The following is a 21,607-nucleotide window of genomic DNA, read 5'->3' on the forward strand; positions in this document are numbered from 1 at the left end:
TTTTTTTTTTTTTTTTTTTTTTTTTTTTCTCTCCATTTGATTGGTAAGTCTTCCACCAACCCTTTGAGTCTTTGTGTGTCCTTGCTTATGAGATGGATCTGGATACAGTGAACCGATGGGTTTTGACTTTTTATTCAATTTGCCTGTCTGTGTCTTTGATTGGGGCATTTAATCCATTTAAATTTAGGATTAATATTGATATTTGTGAGTTTAATATTGTCGTTTAATGCTAGCTTGCTATTTTGCCCATTAGTTGATATAGATTCTTCATTATGGAGATACTCTTTACCTTTTGGTAAGTTTTTGGGATGACTGATACTGGTTGTTCCTTTCTGTGTATAGTGCTTCTTTCAGAAGCTCTTGTAAAGCAGGCCTGGTGGTGATGAAATCTCTGAGTGCTTGCTTGTTTGCAAAAAATTTTATTTTTCCTTTATTTATGAAGCTTAATTTGGCTGGATATGAGATTCTGGGTTGAAAATTCTTTTCTTTGAGGATATTGAATATTGACCCCCACTCTCTTCTAGTTTGTAGGGTTTCAGCTGAGAGATTTGCTGTGAGTCTGATAGGCTTCCCTTTATGGGTAACCTGACCTTTCTCTCTAGCTGCCTTTAGAATTTTCTCCTTTATTTCAACCCTGGTGAATCTAACGATTACGTGTCTTGGGTTTGCTCTACTTGAGGAATATCTTTGTGGTGTTCTCTGTATTACCTGAAGTTTAGTATTTTCCTGCCTTACTAGGTTAGGAAAGTTTTCCTGAATAATATCCTGAAGAATATTTTCCAGCTTGGATTCATTCTCTTCATGACATTCAGGTACACCTATCAAACGTAAATTAGGTCTTTTCACATAGTTCCATATTTCTTGGAGACTTTGCTCATTCCTTTTTGCTCTTTCTTCTCTAATCTTGTCTTCTCCTTTCATTTCATTAAGTTGGTCTTCGACCTCTGATATCCTTTCTTCTGCTTGATCAATTCGACTGTTAAAACCTGTGCATACTTCGGGGAGTTCTCGTATTGTATTCTTCAGTTCCATTAATTCACTTATATTCCTCTGTAGATTGTCTATTCTCGTTAGGATTTTGTCAAACCTTTTTTCAAGGCTCATAGTTTCTTTACATTGGGCTAGAACATGTTCTTTTAACTCACAGAAGTTTCTTATTATCCACATTCTGAAGCCTAAATCTGTTAATGGAACGCACTTGTTCCCCATCAGGCCTTGTTCCCTTGTTGATGAGGAACTGTGATCCCCTGTAGAGGGAGAGGCTTTCTGATTTTGGGTATTCTCAGCCTTTTTACGCTGGTTTCTTCCTGTCATTGTAAATTTATCCACCTGTCATCTTGGTAATTACCAACTTTCAAATTAGGTCTCTGAGTGGATGTCCAGCTTGTTGATTCCCAGCGCTGGAATCTGAGCAACCCACTGCGCCGGCCAAAACAGCTGCGTTAAGATTCGTGGTGCTTTTCTGCCCGGGAATCTCGGGTCTGGCTTCCCTCTTGATTCCCTTTTTCAATCAGCTGAATGGGCGACTCTGTCTCCCCGGAGCTCCAAACGTTGACCAAAAGGGGATCCAGTCCCGTTTACTCTGCACCAAGAACCGCCACGACAGGGCACTGGCAAAACTGCCACGCCGGCCACAAGAGTCGCGCTGGCAACCCGTGAGGCTCCTCCGCTGGGAATCTCCTGGTCCATGAGCAACAAACATTCATCTGAAAGTGTGGTGTCCTCTCGTTCTCTGTGCTTTCACTGAGAGCTACAATCCTGAGCTGCTAGTAATCAGCCATCTTGGATCTCTCCATTTTTTTTTTTAATTTAAATTTTTTCTTTTTAATTTTTAGTGGAGACAGGCTTTTGCCATGTTGCCCAGGCTGGTCTCGAACTCCTGAGCTCAGGCAATCCGCCTGCCTTGTCCTCCCAACATGTTAGGATTACACACATGAGCCACTGTGCCTGGCCAAAAGCTGTACAATATTAACTTCTGAAGAAGTCCAGCCTTCATTACTGCTGAGCTTCCACCCATCTTAAGGGAGCTTCTATGAATTTTGGCCTAAATGGGATTGGACAGTAGATTGACTGGAGTTTTGGACTCCAGAAAGCAGCCTGGGGGCCTTTTAAATAGTCAGGAGAGGTGGACCTAGGAGGAGGAGAGGTTGAATGAACTCTTTCTAACCTGTGATGGGAGCTCCAGTGTTTCATGCAGCAGTGCACTGGGGGCTGTCATTTGCACCTAAAACTCTAAGGAAGGATACTCTAATTATGCAAGAAAGTATTTTCACTTGTTAATTTACATTTTTAATCAGTTTTGTTTAGAATGTTAAAATGCTAAATATCTTTATAGATTCTTTCAAAGATCAACAACCAGACTTAAGACTATTCCTAACTTCACTTTGGCATCTTTAAGATGGTCCTTCTGTGTAGTAGATGCTAGCAAGGAAGGAATTGGTGCTCCCATCTGTAGACAGCCAAACTGGAAGGCTTTGACACAGCCCTCAGCTGAAACATGCTGTTTTTATTCTCTCAGGAAAACAGAACTAAAAACATCACCCTCAGCAAGGAAACATAGTGCTCATTACAAGAGAGATGACAGGACCTCTGTCATGCTTATCTATGGCTTATGTAACAACAGTTAACATTTTTAAGAAATGTGATGTGGCATGAAGACATTATTAAGATCTAGTGTAAAACAATGCAAATCTAAAACTGGAGAAGATTGAGGAAACTAAAGGTATTTATGGAAGGTCACTACTGCCTTCATTTTTAAATATTTGTGAAATTTCTTTCTCCTCTAAGGAAAAATTGAAGAAAATAATCCTCATAGCTCAATGATAAAGACATATCAGAAGATGAAGAAAATGTTGTTACCACAAAGGCTGGTACCATTATTTTGTATTTTACATTCTCCTTAATTTCTCTCACTTTCTACCCAACGGAAGAATATATTCCATCATCTCCATATTAAAGGGCTGCAGGAAGCTGTAGATTTCTCTGCGAAGTTTTGAAACTGTGGAAATAGCCATACTCATAAATTGATGATGCTTAAAATGATCATAAGCTGTAAAATCTTACTCTAATGATTCTGAGCATATAAATGAGAGCAGAATTTGTTCTAAGCCAGCTATTGGTATACTGGCATTTCCTCAGTGGGGCTGTTGGATTCTATGACTATTCCTGATTGATTGTATGTGTGAAATAAATTATGGTATTTTAAAATACAAAGTCTAGATAGTCTTGCAAGTAGTAATACTGACTTTTATCAAAATAATGAACACACAATGGGTCACTGTAATAATTGTGATATGAAATGTGATGGGGATCTCAAATTTAGAAAATTAAAGAATAATGTGGGAAACTTGACATGTATGCATGAAGATATCTATATTTTCACCCTGGAGATTTTGATTTAGTAGGTCTAGGTGGAAATCTGAGAATCTGCATTTTTAAAAGATTAGCAGATGTTTCTGTTATTAACCAGGCTTGACAACCACTGAAGTACTGTCTATCATCTCTTATCTTCCTCCCTCCCTCCCTCCTTTCCTCCATCCCTCCCTCCCTTCCCTTCCTCCCTTTCCTTCCCTCCCACCCCTTCCTTCCTTCCTTCCTTCCTCTCTCTCAATCTATATATCTACATAGATATAGGGATTGCATCTGAAACTTGTTCATAAATTTATACTTTACAAAATGTATTCTGAGGTAATGACATGAACCTCACAATATCTATTGAGGCAAGCAGGGAAATTTAAGGGCAAGGACTTGAAGCTCAAAGAGGTTCTCAAGCTGAAGGTCTCTTGGTTGATAGAAATGTAATTCAGATCTATATTCTTTTGTTTCAGACCTCTTTTCCTGTATCATAAGGGGCCACAGTAAAGTCTTGCCAACAGTTTAATGCCATCTTTCTTCTTCAAGAGGATGTGAACCCAACATTCTGAGACTGGAGGTAGGAGGAAACAGTGAAAAGAAGCCACCACTTTCTCCATTTTCCAGAATAACTCAGTAGCCTAATCATTCAGTGAGGTAAGAACCAAGAATATACAGTACTTATGTTTAGACAAGGAGTTCTTCACCTGATAGTGGGCAGGGCTCAAGAATCCCAGAAGATATATATATAGGCTGTATATAGAATGAGAGAGAGTCTGTGATTCTTCCAAAATTATATGTAAAATTTTATGTTTACATGTAGTTGAAACATTAGATATTTTTGGTGCTCTAGTATGCTGAATTCTGCATTATTTTAGTAATAGCATCATTCTGGTTTTCTTTGGGTGCATAGCTTCTTCCTTATTGAATACACCCTGGTAAGCTATTCACAAAGGTGCCTGTGCTTCAGTAGCCCATGTCTATGTATATGACCCATGTTAAGCTAGTTGAAGAGCTGTCATTTGAAATTTAAATCATGAATCAAGCGATAAAAGAATGAAATCAGTTGGAGTTTATTCATTCTAGCAGAGGTGATCTGAGAATTCCTATGACCAAAACCTATGACCAAAAGTAAGAATTACTTAATTCTTACTTTTCCCAGTCAATCTGTCAGCCTCTTCTTTGTATTTGTGAACTTCTCTGTATGAGTCAGAGTTCTCCAGAAAAAGAGATGGATTTTAAGGAAGTGACTCACATGATTGTGGGTGGAGTCTGGCAAGCCTAAAATCTGCAGGATAGGTCAGCAGGCTGGAGACCCAAGAAAGAGTTGATGCTGCAATCCGAGTCTGAAAGCAGTCTGCTGGCAAGTTCTCTCCTTCTCCTTGTCCTTCACCTTCACCTTTGCCTTCTCTGTCTCTCTCTCTCCTCTGCCCCAAATATTTGGGTACCATGGTGTAAAAAAGTTGACACATAAAATTAACTATCACATCTCCCATTTGCTTCTGTAAATTGTTTTTGTTTTTGGAAGCCAAAGATGGTTCTTGTGGTGTGCAACCAAAAGAGCTCTAGAGAATGTGTACATTTTTCTAGAAAGAAAGCACAAATTTTTATTAGATCTTCAATTCAGTCAGTGACCCAAAGAATGTTAAGCCTCACTGGCTAGAGCAATTGGGAAGGAATTTGGTAGGAAGTGGCAGTGGGCAGACAGCTGGAGTGTGCTCTCTCTAAAATCTGAATGATGGTAGCAATGTCCCACAATACTCCTTCGCGATTCTTCACTTCATCTCCATTTTAGGGGGTGATGTTGACAGCCTAGTTTACGTGAAAGTGGACCAGATCTTTGCAGAGTCATTTTTTCTCTTCATATCTTTTGTTGGTACCTAAATGAATCTATTCCCCTTCCTTGTATAAGAAATGTTTAATTAAACAAGTCTTTCTCCAGATGTAATTAGGGGTCCAACCACATTAGAATCACCTAGGGTGCACATGAAAAATCCATATTCCTGTACTTTTCCTCTTGCTACCATAGATGAACTAGCCTTCTTTCAATGTAAGACAATTCTCTCACTTGTGTACTCAGTTCTATCACCTCTAATTTATCCAGGACTTTGTGTCACAAGTACTCTCCCTTCAAGCCATCTCCCATCTTCTGCATCACTGAATTCTCTCTATTGGATCATTCCTTTCAGTACACAAACATACTGTATTATTCCCAGTTTTAAAACTCTCTAGACCCTTTATTCTCATGTAGCTATTGCCCATATCTCTTCTTCCCTTTTAGCAAAACCTCTTGAAAAAAACTCTCAATACTGGTCTCTCACTTTGCTTTCTTGTTCCAGTCAACTTTAAGCAGGCTTTTGTTTCCACTACTCTAAGAAACTGATCTTTTTCAGATTACTAAGGTTACTAACAATCTCAGTTTTGCCAAACTTAATGGTCAGTTGTCAATTTCCCAGCAGCCTTTTGACCAGTTGATCACTTTCTGATTCTTGGAAAATTCTCTTGTCTTCAGAGACAGCACACTGACTTGGATTTTTTTCCTACTCCAGTGGCTTATTTTTCCTTGATTTCCCCCTTTTCTTATCTGTAAATTTTGAAGGACTGAAGGGCTAGTTTCTCTGCTTTCATAATCTAGTCTTACTTCCTAGGTGAACTTTTACACTGTTGAGTCCCCCAATCTTTCCCCATGAATGGCAATCTTTCATATTCAATTGCCTACTCAGCATATCCATTTGAATATCTAATACGCATTTCAAACTTAACTCCTGTATCTATGGCTTTTGAAAAATATGCTCCTTCCTTAGGGCACCCCAATTCAGCCAATGGCACCACTATGCCTTTAATTGCTCATGTCTGAAACCCGAGAGTCATCCTTGACCTTTTTCTTTTTTTTTCACACACCCCACAGCCAATCCATCAGCAAATTTTTATTTTACAACATTTAAGATCTAGTAACTTTTCACCTCCAGGATGGTCTTCCTGCTTCTGATAGCCCTCTTATTAATTTTCCATATAATAACCAGAATGATAATTTCAAAATTATATCAGATCACATAAGCTACTACTTAAAATCTTTCGGTAGTTTTCATCATACTCAAAATACAGTTCTAACTCCTTACAATTGTCTGTGCTGCCCTGTGAGCTGCTCTGAGCCTCTGTCTGGTGTCACCTTCAGCCACATTTCTCATTCACCTTGTGCTATCTTTATGGGCCTTCTTGCTGTTCCTGGAACATGTCAAGATTTTTCCAAATTCAGAGAATCTTTACCCTTAACTGGTCCTTCTGTCGGGAATGCCATTCCTCTCAGATCTTCCAAGTTTAATTCAGGTCTTTCATCCAGTGTTAGCTCTTAGAGAGGCCTTCTCTGACTATCTTGCCTAAGTTAGTTTCCCCAGGCTTCTAGCATCTTGGTAGTGTTCTAGTTCTTAACCTAAGTGATGGTTACAGATATTGTGATTTTATAAAAATATGACATATTATAAAATGTATGTTTTTTAATTTATAGTATATTTCATAGTAAAAAAGATTTTAAAACAGAGGTGAGGCAACTATTAATGAAATGATTTTTAAATTTTTCCTGGAATCGAAGGTCATGAATCTTGAACCTGATGGGTGAAAAAAGACCCAGGACAAGGCACACTGATCAGGCTGCAGTGTGGATAGTGGAGTGGGGAGATGTGATAGGAGTCGTTCAGAAGACAGATAACAGAAGTCTGGACCAAGTTTTCCAAAATGGAGATGCTTTCTGGAGATTTTCTGCTCTTCAGCAATCTCTTAATTCCTATCTTGTTGACCCTCACTCTGCTTTTCCACTACAGCCATTCAAAAGCTTTCTTTCACCCCAGGATTCCTAGGCTTCTTTCTGGTTTCTAGCAGCTCCTTAGGATAAGGCTTTCTACTGAAGTGAGAAAGCTGAGGTCATCTGACATAAACTTCGTTCTATCCCTTCCCTTTAAGATTTTCTATCTCTGCTTGTTCTTTGCTGTTTCTATCCTGTTTCTGATATAAACTTTCTTTCCTTTTATTTGCCAAGAAATATTTTCACTCTTGATTCCATTACAGTCCTGCCGCCCCTTCAACCAAACTTGAATATTATTCCATCCCTGCTGATATGGTTTGGATCTGTGTCCCCACCCAAATCTCATGTTGAATTGTAATCCTGAATGTTGGAGGTGGGGCCTGGTGGGAGGTGATTGGATCATGGGGGTGGATTGTCCCTTTTGTGCTATTCTCGTGACAGAATTCTCATGAGTTCTGGTTGATTAAAAGTGTGTGGCACTGCCTCCTTCCTCCCGCTCCAGCCATGTAAGATGTGCCTGCCTCCCTTTCACCCTCTGCCATGATTGTAAGTTTCCTGAGGCTTCCCCAGAAGCAGAAGCTGCCAGGCTTCCTATGCAGCCTGTGGAACCATGAGCCAGTTAAGCCTCTTTTCTTTATAAATTACCCAGTCTCGGGTATTTCCTTATAGCAGTGTGAGAACAGACTAATATACCTGCCTATCTTTTCTTGAAATTATATTAGTTGTTTATTTAATGTTTGCATTTCTACCCCTAAAGACAACAGGGTCTTTGTCTCCTTTCACAACTTGAAATTATAGTAGTTGTTTTTTAATGTTTGCATTTCTACCCCTAAAGACAACAGGGTCTTTGTCTCCTTCCCTGCTTTGTTTCCATCTCCTAAAACAATGGTTGGAACATAGTAAGTGTTCAATAAACAATGGTTTAATGAACAAATGAATCTTAAGATCTCTGCATTATTATGTTCAAAATGTTTTGCATCATTTTCTTCTTAAGAAGTAGCACAGGAAAATGGGAAAAATTTAGTCATTTTTCTCTGTCAAGGGACTTCTTCTTTCTATTTTACACATATGGTATTTTGCTTTTTTTCCTTTAGATATGTTATATTTATAATAAGCAATAAAGATAATCCCATTTAAAATAAGTAAAACAGGCCAGGGATTGTGGCTCATTCTTACAATCCCAGCACTATGGGGGAGGCCAAGCCAAGAGGATCACTTGAGCCTAGGAGTTTGAGAACAGCCTGGACAACATAGTGAGACCCCATCTCTCAAAAAAAAATGCAGCCAGGTATGGTGGCGCATGCCTATAGTTCAAGCTACTCAGGAAGGTGAGGTGGGAGGATTGCTTGAGCCTGGGAGGTTGAGGCTGCAGTGAGCCATGATAGTGCCATTGTACTCCACCTGGGCGACACAGTGAGATTATCTAAAAAATATGAATGATAAAGACAATAATAAATAAATTAGGTAAAACAGTACCATCCAGTACTCTCTGCCTAATTAGAATACTTATTTTTCTTTTACAGCACTCACTGCCTGAAACAATACATTTATTTATTTGTGGTCTGCCTCACTGTCTAGAGTGTCAGCTCCCTGAGGGCAGAGACTGTGTCTTCTTCACAGTTGTACCCTTTCTGCCTAGAACAGTGATTGATACACCCAAAATACTCAAATGAATTTTTTCATCCCAAACATGCTGCTGAATCAAAGTCTCTTGATGATACCCCAAAATATGAATTTTTTATAAGTTCCATAGTTGATTCTTATGAGCTTTAAAGTTGTGAATTATCTGTCAAAATGATCATTACTAGGTATTAAATATAGGGGTTCAAAGTATTGCTAAATCTAGGGATTATCCTTTGGTTCTATTATGTTAACCCAAGTAGTCCTGCTGAAGAATAGACTGAGAAATTAGGCAATCTATAAAGGAGTGAGAATAAAAATGCTTTCTTCTTATGTCCCAATAGTACTGTTAAAACTAGGTAGAAGGAACAGCCTCCCTTCAGCTTTTCTCTCAATGTTTACAACTAGTGTGTTCTTTTTTTCTCTCTTCTATTCAGAATTTTAAAAAATAATTGTTGAGTGTTGTAAGTATTGTAAATTACATTGGTCTAACCTACTTAAGCTGTGTGAATTTCAAATATTTCTCATCTTACACAGTAGATGTGTAAAGTGTATCACATCAGGACAGAAATAAATCTTAAGAGAAAATTTTGTCAGGGAAGCTTCTTACCTAGTTTTGTCCACTTTAGGATCCAGGTAGCAATGTACATAATAGCTAGAGGTGTTCTTTATCACCTTTTGAAAGTGTAAATTATTTTTTGGTAATTATTCAACCCATAGTTTATAATGATAACTATTTACAACTTCCCATACATATGTATATACCTCAAAGTAAAATGATTCTGCTAGCAGTCTTCAGATCCTTCTCACTTTGGAAATTGAATTTGTCTTTATCCCGTAATATGAAGGTAACACATGGATTCTTTTCTTACTGCCCTTGAGCTGGTTGGCTTTTTGAAATACACCCTGACCAACTGGTCTCAGCTTTGGCCTCCATATTTGTTTTTCAGTCCAGTCTCTTAAGACCTGAATGTTTATCACAGACCACATATGGGAGGCTTTATTCCCTTTCAGTGTATTCTGGATATTGTTGGTTATTGTTATATTTTGTCACTTCCTGCCTGGTGTGCCAAATAAAAATGGATAGTTCTTGTATTGGTCAAAAACTTGAAAGTGATTGTGATGGCTTTTTAAAAGACATCTGAAATTCATTGACACTTCTTCCACCAAGAGGTGGACTCTAAATCTTTTCCCTTTGGGAATGGACATAGTGACTCACTTCTAAAATAGAAGGGACTATATGTGAATAACCAATTTAGGGTAGAAAAGGCATTTTCTTTTTGGGACATTGACCTTGAAACCCAGCACTGCTCTGAGGAAGCCCAAACCACATAAAAAGGCCTAATAGACAGCCCCCACTGAGGTCCCAACCAATAACCAGCAACAACCACCAGACATGTGAGTGAGAGGGCCTTTGAGATGCCACCACACCAATCCCCCTTTGAATTCAATAGCACTGGAGACTGGAACCATGTAGATGAATCTAGTCAACCCTCTGAATTGTGAAGAGATAATAATGACAATTGCTAGTTATATGCCACTAAATTTGGGATGGCTTGTGATGCAGCAACAGATAACCACAGTAGACAGGGCACTCCCTTGATTAAACTTACACTTGCTCTGAGCATTTAATCCTTTTGCTTTGTTAAGTCTATGCCTTTTTTCTCTGTTAAATTTATGATGCAAAATGCTGACTCATGTTAAGTACTATTTTTAGAGACAGTGGGCTTAAGAGAGAGATTTACGGACCAAAGGAAACAACAGAGTAGAACCATTTTTGTTTCAATGTAAAAAGATGTCACTAGGTAATTGCAGAGAATTAAGATGAATACAGAACTCAGGGGAAAAGAGTGATGGAAGGAGAGTTGATTACTGTATTGAGATCATTGCTCAACAGGTGGTCTCTCACTTCCGTCTCACCCAACTTCAATCCAGTGTCTGAATACTTTTTCTAAAGCAGCAATCCTATTATTCACCAACTCGCCTTAAATGCTTCTGATGCATTGTCTGATATAAAGCCCAATTTCCTCAGCATAACACAAGAGGATCTTTGTGACCCCCCAAAGCTCCTCCATCACCTGTCTCTGCAGCCTCAGGACTCTTTCCACCCTTCTTACACTCTGTGCTTTGATTGTTTCAATCACGGCTCGACCTCCCCAGGCATAATTTTGAACTTGCTCTTCCGTCTCCCTGGAATGCCTTTCTCTCTCCTTCTTTCCATGGCCAATTCCTACTCATTCTTCAAGTTCAAACTTCCATGTTGCCTTTTTCAGTGCTGGCTGAGTTATACACACATTCTATGTATTATTTAGGCCCTGGGTGATTACCTATCTGTCCTAGGACTTTCTGTCTGGAATTGTCCTTGTCCGTCTCCTTACCAGGCTGTGAGCTCCTTGAAGCTAGGGGTTGTGTCTGTTGAATCCCCTGAGCCAATCAGCCCAGTAAGTACTCATATATGCTCCATAATTCATGAATTATGGCAGACAGTAAGTGAGAGGAAATCGGAGAATGGTAAGCTACTGTTGTTCTTAGTAACTAGGAGGAAAATATTATTGTGGTCTTTAACACTTGAAATCTTACTACTTAAAAGTTTAGAATAAAGTGGAACAGATAGGATTTAAGAGCCATGAAATAGCTTTGGGTCAGACTCTAAATGGAAATGGGATGAAGAAATCAAATAATTACAAAATAAACTTCATCACAGTAAACTGAAGGAATACATTCTTCATAACTACAATTTTTTCTTCCATATTATAGTACACAGAGCATATATTTTGAAGGTGAATTTTACTATTAGTAACTTATTCTATATGCTATACAACTGTGTATATATGTATGTATGTAAAAAACACAAAATATTTTGGTGAAATTATGTAGCCAGTGGTATGTTAGAGCTGCTCGTATCATTTTGTGAAAGCCAATTGTTAAATGTTTAGGAATTTTGGAAGCCAGTTATTAAACATGATTAGCTTGAAATTGGCCATGTTGGTAGTATTTATTTATTTATTTCTATTTATTTATTTTTTTTAGATTGAGTCTCACTCTATCTTCCAGGCTGAAGTACAGTGGTGCAGTCTCCACTCACTGCAACATCTGTCTCCTGGGTTCCAGCAATTTTCCTGCTGTAGCCTCCTGAGTAGCTGGGATTACAGGCATGCACCATGTCTGGCTAATTTTTGCATCTTTTCTAAAGACAGGGTTTCACCATGTTGATCAGGCTGGTCTCAAACTCCTGACTTCAAGCAATCCACCTGCCTCAGCCTGCCAAAGTGCTGAGATTACAGGCATGGGCCACCACATCTGGCCCAATGTTGGTAGTATTTACACCACAGGAACAGGCAAATACTACAGCACATACTTGTTTTCCTTCGATACCTAACTGGTTATTAAATGTTCAGTGGCATATAATTTTGTTATACTCAGTGGAATGTTTATGCCGAACGACTATACAAACTTTTTGTCTTTCGTAATCTGATGAGAAATGAAAGATGATCAAATGAAACCTATCATGTATGGAGGCAGATAATTGAAAGAACTAGACTATCTGCTTAGAATATATCCCAAACTTGAAACTTGCAAACATAATGGAAATAAGCACCATCCTGCTCCGATGGCACAAAGTTATTCTTTATATACTGTCTGTCTTTTTTGCTCTTTTTTACTGAGATGACCAAAAAGGAAAAAGAGCCATGGTTTGCTGAAGTCAAAGTTTTGTCATTATTACTATCAAAGCATTTTTTTTCTTTTTTCTTTTGAATCTGTAAGTAAATGCTAAATGATTCAGATGTAAGCTTATTATGACAAAAAACTTATTTACTCACTGAGTTATTTGTTCATTCCATAAATATCCTTGAAGTACTTACAATCTGCAGAGGAGAATATAGTGGTAAATATGGCAAACCCAGGTTTGCCCTTATGGAGCTCACAGCCAAACTAGGGAGGCAGAAAATCATCGCCCATGTTGCGTTACATGTTATAAAAAAGTTCAGAGGGAAGAGGAGGAAGTTACATGAAGCTAATGAAGCTTAAGTTTTGGGATACAGGCCCTGTCCCCTGTGTATGTGTGGGGGCCCTCAGGTAAAGTGAACTTTGTCATGTTTGCAAAGCTAAAAGGTAGCCAAGGCACTAGACCAGCAGACGAAAAAGCAACTTGCATAAGATAAGGCTGGAAAGTTATGTAGGGACAAGCTCATGGATGGCCCTTCATAAGGTTGAAAGATTTTGGACTTTCTCCTAAGTATAATGGAAGGGTAATAAAGGGTTTTAAGCTGAGGAATGACATGTTTTAGAAAGATTGCTCTGAACTCTTGTGTGGAGAATAGATTGGAGGGGGAGCAAGGGCACATAAAACATAATGAAAACTGGTTCTGTTGTGAATTGAGAGAGGAAGAGGTTACCTAAGGAGAATGCTAGTAGGATTATTGTTATGAGGCTACTTACATTGGATATCATTTTTAATGACCTGGAAGAAGTGATAAAAATAATTTGATTACCCTTGCAGGCAGTGATAGGGAATTAGCCATAAAAGTGGAAAAGGACATAATTTTTAAAGCTCTGAAAAAATCATAAGTAGCCAAGAAATAAAACCTATTAATCCTGAATATCTATGTGTACAAACATAAAGCAACTAGGAATTCCTCAGTACTCATGGAAGAGTGCATTGTGAATGATAGCACATCTTGTCCAATGTTGTTTTGATTCTGAGAGCTCTTTATTGTTTGGTTCAACTAGCTGTTTCCAGTTAGCTCCTAATGCTTTTAAGTTCTACTTCTGCCAAAATGACTACTGACAATTCATTTAAAAAGCTTGCAGAAAGATGTCCATTCATGTTAAATATTGAGCACAGCCTTACTTCTCCCATAAAAGCATCAGAGAATCTCTAATACTATAATCAGCAGGAAACTCTACAAACAAGATGCCTTCGATAGTCTGCACAGAACAGAAAGCAAAAATAATCATTGAATGACCTAGTTGGCCTTGAAATTGTTATATAATATTTGCTGCTTCTTATCAAAGATGATGCATGGAAGAGTGATAAAATGAAACAATTCAATGTTCAAGTCAGACAAGTGTGAATATTCAGCTTTCATTAAGTCCATTGGAGACAAAACCATCCAAATGAAAAATCCACCTGAACTGTCACAAAACAAGCATTAATTTAAGTTAAATCCTTGGAGATATGCTGTTCAGTTCCTCTAAATGAAAGATCATTTACCTTCTGTTACATAAGTTGAAGTTGTTCTAACTATAAACTTACTGTTTCTTCTTTTAATTCCACTTAACAAATCAAGCAGAGCAGATGGTCGTTTTAATGAAGACCATTTCAGAGTCACCAGTGAATAAGGCAACATGGCTAGTTCTGCATACAGGGAAGTTAATGTGCTGATGACTAGTCATCAGTTGTGCAACTCATTTATTAATTTTGATTTTTATGATTATTAAATTTATTACTGGGTGTCTTAGTCAGCTGGAGCTGCTATAACAAAATACCATAGACTGGGTGACTTAAGTCATAGACATTTATTTCTCACAGTTCTGGCTGCAGACTGCCGCCTTCTTGCTGTTTGATCACATGGCCTTGTGTGTACACATGGGAGAGAAAGAGGAGGAAAGAGAGAGATACCTGTCTACCTCTTCTTATATGAGGATTAACCCCATCATGTGGGTTCCACCCTCATGACAATCTAAACCTAATTACTTCCCAAATGCCTCACCTCCAAATACCATCATATTAGGGTGAAGGCTTCAAGGTATGAATTTGGGTGAGGCACAAACATTCAGCCCATAACATAGGGAGAGTATGATAATTGCCATAGTGAACAGTATCTATCCCACCCTTACCAAAATTAAAAATGTTATTAGTGCTACTATATTTTCTTTTCCTAAGTAGAGAGATGTAAAACACTAGAAATTTAAAACAAAATAGATTATGTTTGAAGATAAGAAATATAAACAATTTGTGATGCTGATGGTTTGTTTGTAATATGATGTGATTAGATGCTTGATTAGAAATGTGTCTAATGCTGTAGAGTCACCTGATTTACAATCTAACTGAGCAGCGTTAAAGATTTCTCAAATGATGTAACAAATTAGCCTTTAAAAAAATAGCCGTATTCAGGCTTTTTGATGGAAGGCCATGAAACTACTAACTGGTATACCTCCAGGAGTTGGTTGGCTGGGTCCCAGGCTGGTGCCTAATATTGTAATCCAGCAAGTAAGCTAGTATCATGACTTTGGTACTGTGGAGGTCACTTTTCAGGTAATAGTCTGAATTTATAATCCTTGGGTAAGGTGTAGGAGGGAATAAGGGAGGGGAAATGGAGACAGAAGGAGAAAACAGGGAGCAGGAGGTGGGAGAGATTCCTAGGTACAGGCAGCAGCAGTAACAGCAGCAGCAGCAATAGAGACTTTGGCAAATGAATATTGGGGGAGAATGAAAGCACTGTAAATCCTGTATTATGTGGATCTGAGTAGTAGCAGATAAAATGATATATAGATATAGCTATGAAAATAATATGAGAGATAATAAACTGAAATGCATACAGGAGCCAAGCAAGTACGATAAATGTAAACAGGGACCAAGAGGATTGCATAAAAGCATGAAGCGGGCTGCAAGTAAGGTACTGGTGTCTTTATTGCCGTTAAGTACAACACCCGTCATGTTATGATATCTTTTAAGGTACAATTTGAACTGAAAAAAAATGACCCTATAAAACACACTGAGGTTGCTTTATGAACCCTAAGATACTGTGCTTAGGATTTGAACTTTGAGCAATTGTATGCAGTGAAAGAATTTTCTGCAATGACTGTAAAAGTCCTGAAAAAAGAAATTGTTTCTTGTAATGGAGGCAAACAAAATAAAACATTTCAGAATCATATTTTAAAAGCATGTATGGCTGAAAGTTTTGTTTCAATAAGTTCCTAGGTATGGGAGAATTAAAGTTAATATCAAAGGTTCAATTTATATTATTTATTCTATGTGTGTGTGTGTGTGTGTGTATGTGTGCACGTGCATATATGTGCGTGGATATATTTGCTTAAGTTAGTAAGTTTAGTAAACTTTTCATAATTCATCTCTTAGAATTAGTCATTGTCAATTCAGCACTTTATTTGTATTGTGTAATATTTTCAAGTTTAGTTTATTCCCCATTGCCTCTGGCTTGAATTGTTGTAATTTTGCTCTCACCAGTTTTTTTTGTCTCCAGTTCCCACTACCCCTGACTCATCATCTCCAATCATTTCCTTAGGGAGAATCTGGGACTAGCCTGGCTTGGATTTCCATCAAGGCCAGCAGTGGGTATTGAGTATGAGAAGGCAAGACCAGCCTAGACTCTCCTGTTGAAGGTGTTCTGTGAGTGGAGGAAGTCAACAGACACTTTGAAATCAGAGTCCATTGGAGAACATGGAGAGTTAAACTCTGGAGGGTTCAAACACCAAAGGCTAAAGGGCCAAAGATAGGTTTGTAAACTCCAAATAAAACCCTAAGCCCTCTACCAACTGAACAGATCCCGCTTAGGCAAGGGCACCTGCAGAAAAACCTGAAACAGAGTTCCTTGCCATGATGGGGAAAAGAAGTCAGATGTGCCTCATTATACTCCCTCTCTCTTGGAGTTTAGTCACAACTGACCAACATTAATGTTAAAAACAGAGATTATGAGACTGACAAAACAGACTCTTTGTGGCAATAAGATACCAAATTATAAGCAAGACCTAATAAGTTACACTTGCAGGCTGTTAACAAACAGGTCACTTGGACCCAGTATATTGTGTCTGACACTGACATAGCATGCTTAACTTAAACATTCCTTTCTGCTGACTCCAAGTTTTAGACAGAGCCTTACTCTAATCAACTGCAAATTAAAAAATATCAGAATCCATCTATATATAACCAGTAAGCCCCTGCTTCAAGATATCCTACCTTTTTGGGCCAAACCAATGTTCACCTTCTATGTACTGACTTATGTCTCTGCCTGTAACTACTGCCTCCCTAAACTATGTAAAACCAAACTGTAATCTGACCAGCTCAGGATCACTAACTCAAGGCTTCTTAAGTTTATGTTTCCCCTGGGCCATAGTCACTCATATTGGCTGAGGATAAACCTCTTTAAAATATTTTACAGAGTTTGGTTTTTCTGTTAACAGGTTCTTAGCTGGGGGATGAATGAAGAATTTCGAGTTGAATAGAGTTAGGTTAGGATGAGAGTAGGTGAGGAACCTACAAGGATGGTCTGTGGTTTATGTCTGTTGGTCAGTGGGTGTGTGCATATTGACTGGCATCCCAGGCTGGAACAGGGGCAGGGTAGATATTGTTCTCTGTGCTATTGTTCAAGGGGACTTTCTAAAATATGAATCAAATTATGTTACTTCATTTCTAATAATCATGTTTAGAATTCTGCTTAGAACCTCTCTACTTGCCATAATACTCTCTGATATGAAGTCAGAATATCTTGGTGTGTTGCAAACAACTGGGTGTGTGTGCAGTCACATTTAGGTGTGTCTCATGCAATTTGTTGCTCATAATAAAGTGCTAAAGTTTGTGAACTTTTTTTTCCAATGCAAATGAGAGCAAATCTATTCTCTAATTCATATTTTGTCAGTCTCTCATTTGAGGTGCTTCCTTGCTGTTGTTTTTACCTGGAATGCTAATATTGGGCTGCTGTGTTATATAATTCCAAAGAGCACCATTCCTATGGTATTCTTAAGTTGTTTTCCTAAGAGATAGGAAAACGGTGGCATTCACAGAGGTGAGAGGTATCCCTGAAGTTGTAAAGGGGATGTTTTTCATTATGCTCCCTTTTCCTTATGGTTATGTTTATTGAACTTTATTTTTCCTTTAACATTTTTTATTGAAGTCCTCTTCCAAAATTATCCTATTAATAATATGTGATGACTTAACTGTTGAAATAAATCAAAGATTATTAAATTTAAAAAAAATCGTAGTAATATACCCTCACCACCATGTCTCTATTCCCATCCTTAACATCCAAGATTATCAAGAAAAACACTCTGGTGAAAAAAATTTTTGTAACTTTCTTCAAATTCTTAAAAATACCTATCTATCGATCATCTGTCTCTCTATGTATCTATAGCTGTATCTATATCCTTGGCCACTGTTTGTTTTTCCAAAATGACATCCTATAATACAATTCCTTGCAACATTCTAGACTTCCCTGTAGCTCAATGTATACAGATGTGACTCACTACTTTTAGGACTACATTTAGAATCCATTGGGGAATAGTGAGAGTTTAATACTAGGGTAACCTAATAGTAAAGGCCAAAAGGCCAAAAATAGGTTCAAGGTGAGGAGATGAGCCAGGAATTTAGAGTGGTAGAGCCAGGTCAGGGTAAGATTGGCTAAGGAACACAGAAGGATGGTCCATGGCTCATTCATCAGTAGGTGTTTACAAGGTATTTAGAACATCAAGCTGGCCTAAGGGACAAGACTTTCCTGCAGCTTAATAGTTATTGATCTAGCTAATTCTTTTAAAAAGCTGCATTCTCAGCTTGAGTGTGCCATGATGCATTCAAGTTTTCTCCTATGTAGGTTGTTGTAAGTTTTGCCATCTTTCTCAGTGCTATAACAAACATACTTGTATATATACTTTTGGGTTCTGAAGTTTTTGTCTCCATAAAGTACCAGAAACAGGACTTAGAGGTTAGAGTCCACATATATATATATATAATTTATTTCTATTGACAGGCTACTCACCAGGTAGCTGCAGAAATTCTCATCCCTTGCTGAGTTTCTCAATAATAGGATACACTTTTAAATTACCTAGGCCACAATCTCATCTTTTTACACTCCACTTATTAGAATTTGTAAATCAAGAGTCTAAAGTTGAAGCTTTTTAATAGAAGAATGCCTAAAGATGTTTTTCTTTCCGTTGACAAATACATTCATTAAAGCAAAGGAAGATTACAGTGATTATCTTGGAACCTGAAAAAGGTCAATTTCATTAACTTCAGAAAAACAGGATAGACTGGCAGATACTAGAGTCTGGAAAGCCCATGTAGGTAGGAGTGGGCAAGAGAAGAAGTCCAGCTAATTTTAGAAAAAAAACAAAAAACCATTGGGTCCAGGTGATATGTTATTGTATTAGTCCATTCTTGCATTGCTATCGGGAACTACCTGAGACTGGGTAATTTACAAAGAAAAGAGGTTTTAATTGACTCAGTTCCACAAGGTGTACAGGAAACATGGCCTGGAAGGCCTCAGGAAACTTACAATCACGATGGAAGGCCAAGGGGAAGCAGGCACATTTTCACATGATGGAGCAGAAGAGAGAATGAAGATGAAAGTATCACACACCTTTAAATAGCCAGATCTTGTGAGAACTGTATCAAGACAGCACTAGGGGATGGTACTAAGCCATTAGAAACCACCTCCATGATCCAATCACTGCCCACCAGGCCCCACCTACAACACTGAGGATTACAATTCAACATGAGATTTTGGGTGGAGACACAGAGCCAAATCATGGAACGAGGAGACTTATTCAATAGAATAGTTGTAGTCACTGGGTGTAGAACAATTGTAGTGGTAGCAGGAAGACCCAAAGCTGGGCCAAGTAAGGGGGAATTCAGGAGCAAAGCATATTTGGAGACTCAGGAAAATAGGAGGGAGGAGGTTGGCATCTGGGACATTTGTTGGAAAATGTCAAAGACCCAGTCCCAGTAACCTATGGGAAACAGCAGGGAGCCCAGGATTCCTGGGAGAAGGTCAGCCTTTCTAAGTCAGACAGACCTGCCTTCAAAGTCTGGCTCTGCTGCCTGCTACTTTTTGACCTGGAGAAAGCTGTTAAATCACCATGGATCTTGATTTCTTTATCTGTATGGCATGTCAAGGAGTTGGCTTAGTGCATAGCACATACAATATATACAGTGTTTGTTGTCATACACGTACAGCCTAGCATTTCTAAGACTGCTGAATTTTTCTGTGACAAAGGGTACATTTGTAAGTGTATAGTGTAAAATGACTTGACAGTTGTATACTCAGACTCCAGTATGCCATATTTACCTTGTCTTCCAGAGTAGTTGTCTTACTAGAACTAGAACTATATCTAAAACTTTGTCACCTTTCCCCGAACCTCCTGCCAAAGTCCTGCTGGGTGGCTGGTTATAGGAAACCTTGAGGCTGTCATTCCCTGACAAGTAACAGCAGTGCCTGCAATGCCTTGATGTTGGAGCTATTTGCTGGATTACCTCTTCTTGAATATCCTTCAAGTCCTCCTCTCTTTCTAGTACTTAGTCCTAGTTCTGTTTTCACAAAGTCTCAAAAAGACTTGCCTATTCATCTGTTTTCATAAAGTCTCAAAAAGCTCTCCAATCAAGCACACCTAAGTTAACAAATGCTGATGCTAAATTTCAGAGCATTGAGCCCATACTCCTGGAAACCCTTTTGCCCAATTGTCTTGTTTGGTCCTCAGGTAGAAGTGGTTGAGTCTATCCCTTTAGGGGGCCATAGATGTAGGGAACATTCAGAACTTGCCAATGTCAGTGTTTAGAACTGGGCATTTATTGCATGAAGGTGTATATTGTGTACCAAGTTCTTCTTGAACAGAGTTGATCCTTAATGTCCTGAGAATAAGAAAGTACTTCTCAGGAAAAGACTTTATGAATTTTTATGATTTGTTATGTTAACAGCAGACAAAAAAAAGACATAACAATAAAAATAAGAACCACGCAGGGTGGATACCAGCTATTTTTAGCTGCCCAGAATCCGTTTTGCTTGCTCTGGGAAATGGTATCTCAGTTTTCCTTTGGGTCCCCACGCTCATCCCCAACTCTGAGTCCATGTGATGAGCAGATGACCCAAGCTTGCTAATCAACATTTTTCACTTGCTAGTCATGGCACTTAGTTTAACAGTGAATTGACCTAATAAAATTCAACCCCAAGACTTTTGTTGAAACTGTTAGGAAAGAGGCTGTTATGGTCATTAAGCTGGTAGAACACAAGCCAGGAAGTGGTGGTGGTCATCTTGCCAACATATGAGAAGAGCTTATTTAGAGCCAAGTAGTGCCTAAAAACACACTCCTCTGGACTAGTTAGTCATGTGAGCCATTTATATTGTTTTTGCTTATGTCAGTTTGATTATATTTCTATCACTTGCAATCAAAAGATTCCTGATTAATTTAGCTGGGTTCCTGAAGTTGTTGAAATCCAAAGTTAAATGTAATGGTATTGAGCTGAAGTCTTCTCTAAATGGTTAAAAATCTAAATAGCAAATCTGAGGCCTGAATGTGGTTTCTGTTTATCATTAAGATAAAAAGAATTCTGAGCAAAAAATATCACCTCACTCCTTCCGAAACTAAAAATGATACACTACGTAGCAAAAAGGATACCAGCTTGCAATTTTCAGTGGCATTACTATTACCTTTGAGCACTACAGGTAAATGACATAGATTTGTCTGAGATCGGATGTTTAATCTAATTATTTCTAGAGTTCCTTCCAATTCTTCAGTGCTAGACAAACTATGTAGAAAATCAAGTATGATTTTATTTTATTTTATTTTTTGCCATAGTGTCATTTTATGGGGTTATTGAACGGGAGCCATGGACAATAACAGTAGCAGGATATTGTACGACCTACATAGATTTTGGAGCCAAACAGACATGTTTTTGGGTTCCGACTAAATGACCTTGGGAAATTTACATAACCATTCAGTTTCAGTTTTATCATTTCATGTAACGTGGGTATAACAATACTTACTCCTCCCTCATTTCATGTAACATGGGGATAACGATACTTACTCCTCCCTAAAGACCAAGTGAAATGCATACTAAATCTAATATTGTGCTTGCTGCATAGAATCCTAGTTTTTGTTTTTAAGTTCTA

At 38.3% G+C, this 21,607-nt stretch overlaps 1 long non-coding RNA gene across 2 annotated transcripts in view; it reads left to right on the plus strand.

Moving 5' to 3' along the window:
• LOC116532418 overlaps positions 1-21,607 on the plus strand; it is an 87,059-nt gene that overhangs the window by 9,767 nt on the left and 55,685 nt on the right. The window contains exons 1-2 of one of the 2 annotated variants that reach the window (XR_004260859.1): positions 2,524-2,722; positions 3,828-4,008. This is a non-coding gene — a long non-coding RNA (uncharacterized LOC116532418). Of the gene's footprint in view, positions 1-2,523; positions 2,723-3,827; positions 4,009-21,607 lie in introns of those variants that run through there. The other variant, XR_004260858.1, reaches the window with a different exon arrangement.

Source organism: Sapajus apella, unplaced genomic scaffold, assembly GCF_009761245.1.
Source record: "Sapajus apella isolate SASKATOON/1434 unplaced genomic scaffold, GSC_monkey_1.0 scaffold3, whole genome shotgun sequence".
Classification (NCBI taxonomy): domain Eukaryota; kingdom Metazoa; phylum Chordata; class Mammalia; order Primates; family Cebidae; genus Sapajus; species Sapajus apella.